Source organism: Ceratotherium simum, chromosome 7 (genome assembly GCF_057802395.1).
Source record: "Ceratotherium simum simum isolate JZ-2026a chromosome 7, ASM5780239v1, whole genome shotgun sequence".
Classification (NCBI taxonomy): domain Eukaryota; kingdom Metazoa; phylum Chordata; class Mammalia; order Perissodactyla; family Rhinocerotidae; genus Ceratotherium; species Ceratotherium simum.
The window spans coordinates 24836132-24848919 of NC_141906.1; the positions used below are offsets into that span (position 1 = coordinate 24836132).

Consider the following 12788-nt stretch of genomic DNA (forward strand, 5'->3'; position numbering starts at 1 on the left):
GCACAATGTAATGGGTTGAAATGTCAAATTTTATGTTACATATATTTTATAATAGCACAATAAAAAGTTTTTTGATCTCTGTGTGTCTGACTCTTATTCTCCAAATACCACATTACAAGCTAAGTGAAATCTGTGTAGGCTGAATCTCAAACCTTAGAAAAAGAAAGAGATATGGATAATGAAGTTGAAAAGTAGCATGAATGCCTTAGAAGATTGAGAGTTTCTAGTCAAAGACACTATATGTTGAAAAATTGACTCTAGAGAAGATTGATATACTGTATAGAAGGGTAGACTGATTATTGGCCTTTATTTCTTCCAAGGTATCCAAACAAACAAAAAAACAGACAATCACCCAGGCTCTTATGAAAGGTAAGCCTGTGCTAAAGCATGAAGGCCAGCTATTTGGAGAAAGATACTTGTCAACTCCGACCATCTTGGGTTGCCCTGGCTAGCATTAGCAGGAAACTCTGTGTCCTGGGAGTTCATATCTACCCAAAGTGTTGTCGACTAAATGAGGTAAACAAAATTCCACAGTGAGTCCACAGTGGTCCACAAAGTAATTTGCATATAAAGCTCATCACTCTGAGAATATCAGGAAAAATGCAAAAGTCATCAGTCATGAGGTGAATATAATAGATACAATGTGTCATCTTATAAAGTAATTCCTTGAGAAACTTGTGCTATGGCTTTCCCACTGATATATGTGCTTTTTGACTTTTCACAATTTCATGCAGGAGTTGTCTTCATCTACTTCAAATCTAATCACAGATCCAGTGGATCCTGGGCTCTCATAGCCATCTCTGGCCTAGGGCTGATGCTCTTACCGCAGAAATTCTTGGTCTAAGAAAGTGCTGGCCATCTATCAATCAATGTGTGTGTGTGTGTGTGTGTATGTGTGTGTGTGTGTGTGAGGGGGCATTAGTCTCAATTTCATGAAGCTATAAGAAAATAGTTCTTTTCCGACCACTTTCTCTCTACCTCTAGCAATGGGTTTTCTGTACATAGAATAACTTTTTCTGGTTCTTAATGTCAAAAGTACTACAATGCCTCCTAAATTTTTCCCAGGAAGATTCAAGACCTACAGGCTCATTAACAGGCTACATAATAGCTTTACAGGAAAATGGTGTTCTGTAGATTTAACAGGTATAAATGAGTTGATCTAAATACTTCAAAAACTGGGGCCATCCCCGTGGCATGGCAGTTAAATGTGCGTGCTCCGCTACTGGCTGCCCCGGGTTCGGATCCCGGGTGGCATTGATGCGCGACTTGTCAGGCCACGTTGAGGCTGCGTCCCACATAAAGCAACTAGAAAGATGTACAACTATGATATACAACTACCTACTAGGGTGTTGGGGAGAAAAAGGGGAAAAAAAAGGAGGAAGATTGGCAATAGATGTTAGCTCAGGGCCAGTCTTCCTCAGCAAAAAGAGGGGGATTGGCATGGATATTAGCTCAGGGCTGATCTCCCTCACACACACACAAAAAAAATACTTCAAAAACTCTCAGATAATATATGATACTGGTCTGCTAGGATTAGCAGAAACAGCAACCTCTAGTCCAAAGATAAGAGATGCTGGAGAGGGTGGGAAATTAATTATAACTTTTCCCATTGGTGCTCAGGGTATGTAAAGAGCATATCTACCTTCTCCCCATAAAAAAGCCAAATACTCTCAGGCGGATCTGTTTGGTGTTAATGCCGTTGACCAGGGGATTGAGAACAAGGGGCATGAGGAGATAGGGATTTGCAAGTACAATGTGGACATAAGGAGGTACTTGGTGGCCAAAGCGGTGGGTGAAAAAGGAAAGACAGGCAGAAACATAGAAGACAAGAATCACACAAATGTGGGCTCCACAATTGCTAAATGCTTGGAACTGGGCATCCTTCGAGGGCAGGTGCAGCACAGCCCGCAGGATCAGGCCATAGGAGGTGGCGATGAGGATCACGTCCATGCCAGTGACTGAAAGTGCCACGGTGAGACCATAAATGGTGTTGGGCTTGATGCCAGCACAGGCCAGCTTGGCAATGCCTATGTGCTCACAGTAGGTGTGGGGGATGATGTGATGTCCACAAAAATGTAAGCATTCAATGAGGATGACAAAGGGGAAAACAAAGAGAAGTCCACGGACCACACATGCTAGACCAATCTTCCCAATCACCGTGGCATTGAGGATGTATGTATAATGAAGTGGATGGCAGATATCCACATAGCGGTCAAAAGCCATGGCCAGCAGAACAGCTGACTCTGCAGCAAAGACTATATGAACAAAAAACATCTGAGTGAGGCAGCCATGGTAGGAAATTACGTGGGACCTAAGCCAGAAGATTGTTAGTATTTTGGGCAATGTGGTTGAACAGGTCGGTGATGGAAAAGAGGCACAGGAAGAGGTACATTGGGTCATGTAGAATTCTATCCATCATGATAATATAGAGAATGGTGCCAGTGTCAACTAGAGCAAGGATATACATAGAGCAGAAGGGGATGGCAACCCAAACATGCTGGTCTTGCATCCCAGGATTCCAAGTAGAATAAATGTGGAAGGATGGAAGGCCATGTCATTGGAGACAGATTCAGAGAGCATAGTGATGCAGACAACAGAAAGCTTTATCTTTCTAAAAGTGGTTAGAAAATGAAATTGTCATCCTAGATGTTATTTATTTCTCCTATATATCCATTCAATTTCTTGCCTTTTTCCATTCCCACCCATTCTATTCCAGTTCATGCCTTCTTCATGTCTTGGCTGGCTCATTAAAATAGCTTTGCAACTAATGTGCCCACTTCTAGGATTTGCCTCTTCCAGTGAAGCCTCTACATTGCTGCCTATATTTTCTCATGTGAAAATCATCAACTATAACACAAATATAACATCTCTTAGTGTATGGTGTTCAGAATGTCTTTCATTATCCTCCTCTGGTCCACTCTCCACCACTTTCTATCATGTTCTGGGTCCTGGGACACTAAACTACATCAAAAAACTCCCCTGCTCTCTCACTTCTGGATGGATTTGGCAATGAGAAACACCAACAGGAGATTGGAGGCAGGTCAGAGATTTCTTCCTTCATCTCCCTCCCGTCAGAGTGGCTGCACACTGGCTGCATCTCTATGCAGAAAGCCTTGTCTGGCTTTGGTTTCCTCCTGTAACCATATCCTCTTGTCCCTCCAGTCCAAGAGTTGCAACAGTGCCTGCTGTCACTAATCCAGGAACTTCATAAGCACTTGTGATTTCCCTGTACCTACCCACACCTTTGAGAATGTTTACGCATTACGATGTCTTGAAATCCCTAAATGGGGCATACACTCTGTTTCCTGCTGGGATCGTGACACAATAGTGTGCAAAACTCTTCTCACTTTTACTCTTGCCCACCTAAGTCGCGTTATTTACCCCCACACTCCACCACATACTTCATGTTCCAGCCATATCTAAGTGTTTTGAAATGTCCAAAAAGCATGTTTTATCACACCTGCATGCCTTTTCACATGGTGCTTTTTTCACACAGAATGGCTATTTCCATTTGGTCACCTGGCTAGCTGCTAATAGTCATTCAAAACCTACATGAATACGTTCCCCTCTGTGAAGCTCTTATATAATCCCTTCTGCTATGGTGAGAAAATCATACATATTAAGCATCACTCCCTTAGGAAGTATAACTATGTGCATGTCTCTTGCCTCATTACACTATGATATTTCTGAGTCTCATTTTTTCTCTATATCCAGCATCAATGTCTTATATATATTTGGCCAATAAATAATGTTTGATAAGTAAATGGTTAAAGGATTGAATGCAGCAATTGATTTTTTTAACAGACTTGGGTAAGTGACAAAGGTTGGAAAATGGTGTTTCTTTTTGGAAGCTTACCTTATGGATCAAAGAAGATCTTCCCTCACAAGATCTATGATCCCCCATGTTCGTTTCACTCTATATACTCCAGGAGGTGCTCCTTATTAGCTCTTCAATACATTTCTAATCTATCTACATAATAAATTTCTGTCCGCTTTCTTGATTGGCCACATGCATTAGTTTGATTATAAAACATATCTGCCTTAGTCTGTCTTGTCTGCATTAAAGTATGAGCCCTGATATGACCAGTCAAGACACAAGTATTGTGTTCCAGGAAATACCCAAGTGAAGCAAGCCATGAGGAAAAAAAAGGGAGCTTACAGGTGAATAAAATCAAGGACAGTTTCTCAGTGTGACCGGGCCATGGATTGATATTATGCCAATAGGAAAGGAGAAAAGAGAGAAAGAAGTATCTTTCCCTGGAGCCATCTTGCCTTGAGAGATTCCTATAGGTGAAGCCAAAATCATCATTCTTACTTTACTGAAGTCCAATCTTTGGGACTCAAAGACCCTTGTTTTTAAAAAGGACATGAATGTTAAGCTCATCCAGTTGTTCTCACCTAAAGAGAATTTTACAATGTGGAAACACTTAAGATCAAAAAGTTCTATAATAATTAAAAAGAATACCCTTCCTTCAATCTCTTTTTCATGTCCAACTGTAGTATTAAAATAGTAACCAATTTTGTTTTATTAATTGCAATATGCATTTTCATATACTACTGCAAGTTTATTACTTCACGCTAATGGTCACTCTAGCTATAAATTGTATAGGAAATAATATTATTAAAAGTTTTAATTACTAATAAAATTATTATTTTGTTTGAATTTTAAAGCTGTAAAACAGAACTTATTCCAATTCCATCGTCATTTTTTATACCCTTAAAAATTCATAAATTAAGTTATAAGAGCAAGTAATTATAAGCATTTTAATGCCCATCTTGGAAAGTGTAAATATGTTTTAGTTCTATCCTGAGACTAGTTGTGATTTTCAAACAGCAGATAAACTAATGGAATATAATCTTTTCATCTAGTTAGGAAATAAGTTACAACTCATACGTACTTCAATAAATTATACGATGCTTGAATCCCCAAATGTGATATCCTGAAACGTGGTCTCCTTGGCAGATTCTTGCACAACTCTAGTGACACAAAACATATGCTTTCTTGAGGCAGCCATTCTCAATTTCAGACTCTCTGAGTCTGAGAATGTTTCTCTTTTCATTAAGCCAATATCTATAAACACAATCCACATCAAACAAGTATTATTCCTCTTCAATATCTTAGGTTTTCAATTTTATGACCATTAATATCCTTTCTAAGGCTGCTCTTTATGCTCCATGATATATTAAGCTTGTCTAATGAGAAGACAGAGTTAATCAAATAATTGCCAATATATGTGTCAAAATGCTACATTGATGTATGCTATGAAGAAAAGATACATAAGCCAGTTCCTATTCAGAGAAAGCTTCTTGAGGAAATGAAATTTAGTCTCCAAACCTGAGTCTTTCTCAAATGCTTCAGATATCTCTTGTACAACTCAATTGTTAGGATTTTTGTCACCTTCTTTATGTGGTCCAGTCTGGAAAATAAGAGATCAGAGATAAGATTCAGACTGCCTGGTTTCAAAATCTGGTTTGAATGCAGTTACTCGCTAACTGTATTACCTTCAGCAATTGTCTTATTCCTCTCTGCTCTCTGTTTTTTAATAATAAAAACATAATAATAAATTTCAGATAATAATACTTCATAGGATTTTTTAGAGAATTAATTGAGAAAAATCATGTGAAGTACATAAGACAGTCTCTGTAATTTAATAAACACTTGTCATAATACTCACTGATATTTCTCATGCTTTTGCAAATCTATGAGTCCTTTGGCCTAACTACGTACTTGCCTCTCAAAAGAAGAATTTTAGTTCCTCAAGTTGAAAGACATATTGGGCTTTCTTGAGTCTGTAATCCAAGGGTGAAGGCACTGTGTTTTCATCCTTTTTTAAACGAAGAACTATCTTCAGATATATCCAAGACTCGTCCTCAGTTAGCTAGGTTAGTTGGACTCTTGCAAAACATAAGATGGAAGGGCTCCTCAATGATCTAAATTCTATCAATATGCCAATGTCATTAAACTCCCTTGGGACCAAGGAATGATTGTGATATTTGGGGTCAATACAAAAGGAGCAAGCATGTTCTGTGCTGCAACTAAGAGAAAATAAAGATGAAGGAATGCATATCTTATTTCTGTTAAAGAAAGAACTTCTATTAGGGTGTTCAATGAGACAGTCATCTAATTTTGCCCTGGAAAAGATAAATAGAACCTGGAGATACTGCAGCAGGGAGTCCTAGCTTGGTGGGCTTCTAAGTTTTCTGCGTGCGAAATTACAAGACAATATTAGAGAATTTGATTTGGAGGGTATCAGCTACACTTGAACACTGCGGAGATTGGAAATCAGAGGTGTTTGATGATCCCCTTGGTTTTCTGGGGGCACTTTAGGGTCCTAGGTACTCAAGGACATGGTTACTCTCTTGCAAATATATGTAGCTTCACTCCTGCCTGGCTGGCCTGACCTATAAGAGTGAGAACAATATGTAACTATTCTCAAGAAATTTTGAACTGATCATTGCTGTAAGAAAGACTGCTTCTAGAGATCTGACTGGCTTGTCCTGACCCCATATGAAAATAGCAAGACACTAAAATCTCTAACTGCAGCAAGAAAGGATTGAGATACAAAGAAAAGGACTTACTGATGATAAATTTTGGTATGTAATAAGGCTACCCAAATAACTGAGGGATTCAAGGAACTGTATCTCCTATAATTGAGTGAGGGGACAATCTGTGATGACCTGTAGAGTAGCTAAGGACATCAATGTCTTTGTATGATTGTCATCCTTCCATATCTTCCCCTACCTCTGCTCCTGCCTTTATAGAACTGTCCTCAACCTTATTTTCTGTCCATCTCATCCATTCAACACTCACCCCAACCTCGGTGGTCAGCTGCACTGTAGAAATCTTTTTTTTGTTTGTTTGTTTTCTTTTAAACAGCTTTATTTATTTATTTATTTATTTATTTATTTATTTATTCATTTATTTATTTTTTTGTGAGGAAGATCAGCCCTGAGCAAACATCCATGCTAATCCTCCTCTTTTTGCTGAGGAAGACTGGCTCTGAGCTAACATCTATTGCCAATCCTCCTCCTTTTTATTTTTTCCCCAAAGCCCCAGTAGATAGTTGTATGTCATAGTTGCACATCCTTCTAGTTACTGTATGTGGGACATGGCCTCAGCATGGCCTGAGAAGCGGTGCGTCAGTGCGCGCCTGGTATCCGAACCCAGGCCGCCAGTAGCACAGCGCGTGCACTTAACCTCTAAGCCACGGCGCCAGCCCTGCACTGTAGAAATCTTGATCCAGCACAAGTAGCATAATTCCTGGATCTGAGATTTGGTCCCATTTATCTCTACCCTCTGAAGGCTTTTTTGACCAGAGAGGTTGTGGTGTGGCTCAGAGCACCAATAGTCCCAGCTGCTAAAAGTAGAGATGAATCTGCAAATAAGATCTCTGGGGAGACACAGCAGTCATAACAGAATTTTCTTTTATTCTTATTTTTTTGTGAGGAAGATCGGCCCTGAGATAACATCTGCCAATCCTCCTCTTTTTGCTGAGGAAGACTGGCCCTGGGCTAACATCCATGACCATCTTCCTCCACTTTATATGGGACGCTGCCACAGCATGGCTTGTCAAGCGGTTCCTCGGTGCACGCCCAGATCCGAATAAACCAACCCGGGGCCGCCACAGCGGAGCTCGCGCACTTGACCACTTGCGCCACCCGGCCAGCCCCCAGAGTTTTCTTTTAAAGGCTGAACATTTTTTAAGGTGAGAGAAGGGGTCATCACTGTCCTACAGTAGGTTAATACCTGCTCAGCCCTTGGACAGAAAAATGTAGGCAACTTGTGTCAAACTGTTGGGAGGGAAATTCAGACACAAAGGAGGTGACATGGAATAAGGTTAGACTGGGAGGAGATATACCTCGAGTTGGAATTTGTCTGGTTTCCTTTGGTTGCCTAATCTAGTACCATATATCACCTGTTCTGAAGAAAATAATCACTGTATTTAGTCTGAATTCCTCCAGGTTGACCTTGATCTTCAGTATTTATTTACCTTTAACATTATGTGTCTTCATTAGAGTAATTCTTTGTCTTTTCTCCTTCATCTAATTATACCAGATGATAAGCTACTCACTCAAAGGTACAGCGAGCTACAATTCAGTGTGAAATACATACTTCTCCTATAATACACTGAGGAAATGATATGTTGGCCCTTTGAAATATTCTTCAGTATTCTTCATCAAACTCTGACTTAGGCCAAGTATCTAGGTACCCTAGAATGGAGATACAAAATTATATGTTGGATTGATTGAGTCAGGTGAGACTCCTATAAATTAAGGCAACATCGAAAGTGTGTACTTGAGAAAGATAAGAAAGGGGACAATCGCATTTTCTCCCAGAATTGGATCTTCATCTGGAACTATCCAAGACTAGAGTATATCTGAACCATGGGAAGATAGCTTTCCAGGAAGAAGGATGGACAAGGTAGACTCAGATTCATTTTAAGGTACTCACCAGGCAGATGTCACATCACTATAAACATCTTAGTTATCCTGTCAGGACTCTTCTCCTTCTCTCACCCCAAATCTCATTATCTGACTCATTGATATGGAATTATAAATACGTATGTAGATCACAATAATATTTACAATTTTCCTGTGACTTTCATGCAAGTTGGTGTGTAAATTGTTTCAAGATCCTTAGAAAGCAATTTAAGAGTAAGTACAAAGAAACCTAAAAGGTGATTCTCCTTAATCTAGTGTTACCACACAGAGGAATCTATTTTATACAGGAAATAGAGCAAATGGAAATGAGACAGATATAGATTTAAATCCCAGCTGTGACATTTACTAGCTGAGAAATTTCAAACAAATTGTTTGATTTTTCAGACTCTCAGTTTCCTCATCTGTAAAATAAAATTATTAATTACATTCTAATCTGTGGTTCCAAAATTTTTACTGTACACTGGAACATCATGGGGCTTTTTTTGTTGTTGTTGTGAGGAGATCAGCCCTGAGCTAACATCTGCCAATCCTCTTCTTTTTTTGCTGAGGAAGACTGGCCCTGGGCTAACATCTGTGCCCATCTTCCTCCAGTTTATATGGGATGCCGCCACAGCACGGCTTGCCAAGCAGTGCGTCAGTGCACGCCCGGGATTCTACCAGGCAAACCTTGGGCCGCCGCAGCGCAGCACGCACACTTAACCGCTTGCGCCACCCGGCCGGCCCTCATGGGGCTTTTTAAAAAATGCTAGTGCCTCAGTTTTACCCACAACCATGCTGATTTAATTGATATGGCATGAAACCTGGGCAGGTGGATTATCAAGGCCCCAAAGGGGACTGTACTTGGTGTGTCTGAGAAGATTCGAGAAGGCAAGTATGGCAAAAGCAAATAGGTCAGGAAAATGTAGTAGAAGATGAGATCAGAAGAAGTCAAGGTTGTGTTGGATTCTGTAATAGAAATTTTTTATTCTCATAACTGGTTTATCTCTCCATTCTATATATGAGTGTTCCTGATGTATTTAGATGGGGACATATGACTAGTTATGGCCAATAATTTTAGAATAGAAGAGGCAAGTATCATGTCAGGCTAAAACATCTAAAAACAAGCACCAATACTCTGCTTTATCTTCACTTGCTCTTCACAATGACAAAGGAAGCCATGTGCTGCAATTGTTGATATGCAAGTTAGAAGCACCCTGGGTCTCTGAGCCACTGCACAGAGAAAAGCTATGTTAGAGAGTTGTCAAGACTTTGTGGACATAAAAAATAAAACTTTGTTTTGTTAAATCTCTGAATTCTGGAGGTTTATTACTACTTTATTATTGTTTTGTTTATTTGTTACCATAGCGTTATCGTTTACTATCGACCTCTTATCCCATCCTGACTAACATAAACATTGCAGGTCATTGAAGGACCTTGGCTGTTACCTTACGTATGCTGGATAGCCTTAGGAAGTTTTAATCAGAGAACTATAACACTCAGATTTACATTTTAACAGAATTTCGGGTGCTGTGATGAGAATGAATTGTACATGAAGGGCAAGCACAGAAGCAGGAAGATCAGTCATGAGGCTATTGCAACTATTCAGGATGAAATTATGATGTTTTGGTCCAGGTTATAAGCAGTAAATGTACAGAATAAAAATCAGATACTGATTATATTTTGAGGTAGATATAACAGGATTTACTGGTGAATTAGATGTGGAAGTGAGATAAAGAAAATTTGAGGATAGCTTCAAACATTTTGGCATGAGCTGTTTGAAAGTTTGAGGTATCTTTTATTGGAATGGGTAAGAAAATAATGAGTAGGTTTGTGAGGGAAGACAGGAGTTTACTTTCGGATTTGTTGAGTTTTAGTTACTTCTAAGGTAACCACAGGGAGCAATCAAGCAGGCAGTTGTTGATATATGTCAGGACTCGAGAGAAAAAGTCCACACTGGAGATATACATTTGTTAATCATCATCACAATGATAATATTGAAAGCTATGCAGTTAAATGAGATCAAAAGAGAATGAATACATTTAAAGAGCACCAAGAACTAATCCTTAATATTTGAAGATTACATGATGAGGAAGAATCAGTGAAAGAGATAAATAAGGAATAGCTGTGAGGTAGGAGAAAAACCACTGTAGCCACGTGAAGAAAGTAATTCAAAAAGAAGGAAATGGTCAACTATATAAAGCCCTGATGATAAATTAAGGAATAAGAAGATTGAGAGCACTATTTTTAGCAATTGCAATCATTATTGACCCTGACAAGGACAGAATTGCTCAGTGGTAATATGAAATTTGAGTAGTGAGATAAGACAAAATGGGAAAGAATTAGAACCAGTAAATATAGACAGTTCTTTCAAGAAGTTGTACTGCAAAGGGAAGGAGAGAATTGAGGTAATAGCTGGAATGGAACCAAAGTCAAGAAAGAATTTTAAGGTGAGAGAACTATTATCAAGTTTTTAAGTGGATGAAGAAAGATCCAACAGGGAGACATTATTGATAGTTTAAGAATGAGAAGAGAAATGTAGTACAATGGCTTCAAATAAGCATTAGACAACGGAGTTTACTGTGAAAATGGAAAATTTGATCTTGGATAGTGGCATCTGTAGTAACCAGAGGGAAAGTAGAAATAAAGGTGCAGATGCAGATAGGTGGGTATACGTAGTTGTGGATTCTTGTGGAAGTTGTCTTCTTTTTGCCTCTGTGTTTCCAGACAAGTAAAAATAAGGTCATCCATCTCTGAGAGTGATGAAAAAAAAAAATATTGGAAGTTTGAGGGGACAAAAGAAAGTATGAAATAATCACCTAAATGGGATGTGAGTATGAAACTAAGAGCTGGTTCTTTAAAAAGATAAACAAAATTGACAACGTTTTAGCTAGACTCACCAATAAAAAAAAAAAAAAGAGGATTCAAATAAATAAAATCAGAAATGAAAGGGTAGATATTACAACTGACACCACAGAAATAGAAAGGATCATAAGAGACCATGTACAAATATGTGCCAACAAATTGGACTACCTAGAAGAAATAGATAAATTCCTAGAAACATACAATCTAACAAGACTGAATCATGATGAAATAGAAAATCTGAACAGACTGATTAATATTAAGGAGATTGAATCCATAACCAAAAACTTCTCAACAAACAAAAGTCCAGGACAAGATGCCTTCACTGGTGAATTCTACCAAACATTTAAAGAAACATTAATACCAGTTCCAACTCTTTCAGAAAGTAGAAGAGAAGGGAACTCTTCCAAACTCATTTTACAAGGTCAGCATTATGATGATACCAAAACCAAACAAAGACATCACACAAAAGAAAATTACAGACTAATATCCTTGATGAACATAGATGCAAAAATCCTCAACAGAATATTAACAAACTGAATTCAACAATACATAAAAGGATCATACACCAAGTGGGATTTACTCCAGAGATGCAAGGATGGCTCAACTTCTGCAAATCAGTCAATGTGATACACCACATTGACAAAGTCAAGGATAAAAATCATATGATCATTTCAATAGATGCAGAAAAAGCATTTGACAAAACTCAACATCCATTCATGATAAAAGCACTCAATACAGTGGGTATAGAGAGAATGCACCTCAATGTAATAAACATAATAAAGCCTATATATGACAAGATCACAGCTAACATCATATTCAATGGTGAAAAGTGAAAACTTTTCTTCTAAGATCAGGAACAAAACAAGGATGCCCACTCTTGCCACTTGCATTCAACCTAGTATTTGAAGTCTTAGCCAGAGGAATTAGGAAAGAAAAAGAAATAAAATGCATCGCAATTGGAAAGGAAGAAGTAAAACTGCCACTATTTTTAGAAAACATGATATTATATATCGAAAACCCTAAAGACTCCATCAAAGACTTCTAGAACTAATAAACAAATTAAGTAAAGTTGTAGGGTACAAAATCATTGTACAAAAATCTGCTGTCTTTCTATACACTAATAACAAATTATTGGAAAGAGAAATTAAGAAAACAATCTCATTTGCAATTGCATCAAAAAGAATAAAGTACTTAGGAATAAATTTAACCAAGTAGATGAAAGACCTATACACTGAAAACTACAAGACATTAATGAAAGAAACTGAAGAAAACATAAATAAATGGAAATATAAACCATGCTCATGGATTGGAGGAATTAATATTGTAAGGATGTCCATACTACCCAAAGCAATCTACAGATTCAGTGAAATCCCTACAAAAATTCCAATGGCATTTTTCACCAAAATAGAACAAAGAATCCTAAAATTTGTCTGGAACCACAAAAGACCCTGAATAGCCAAAGCAATTTGAGAAAGAAGAACAAAGCTGAAGGCATCAGGCTCCTT

The 12788-nt window shown here is 38.3% G+C and overlaps 1 pseudogene; it reads right to left on the reverse strand.

Annotated features, from left to right (window-relative positions):
- Nucleotides 1-1638: 1638 nt before the first annotated feature.
- LOC101404236 (olfactory receptor 52D1-like) lies at nucleotides 1639-2580 on the reverse strand (annotated as a pseudogene).
- Nucleotides 2581-12788: the final 10208 nt, after the last annotated feature.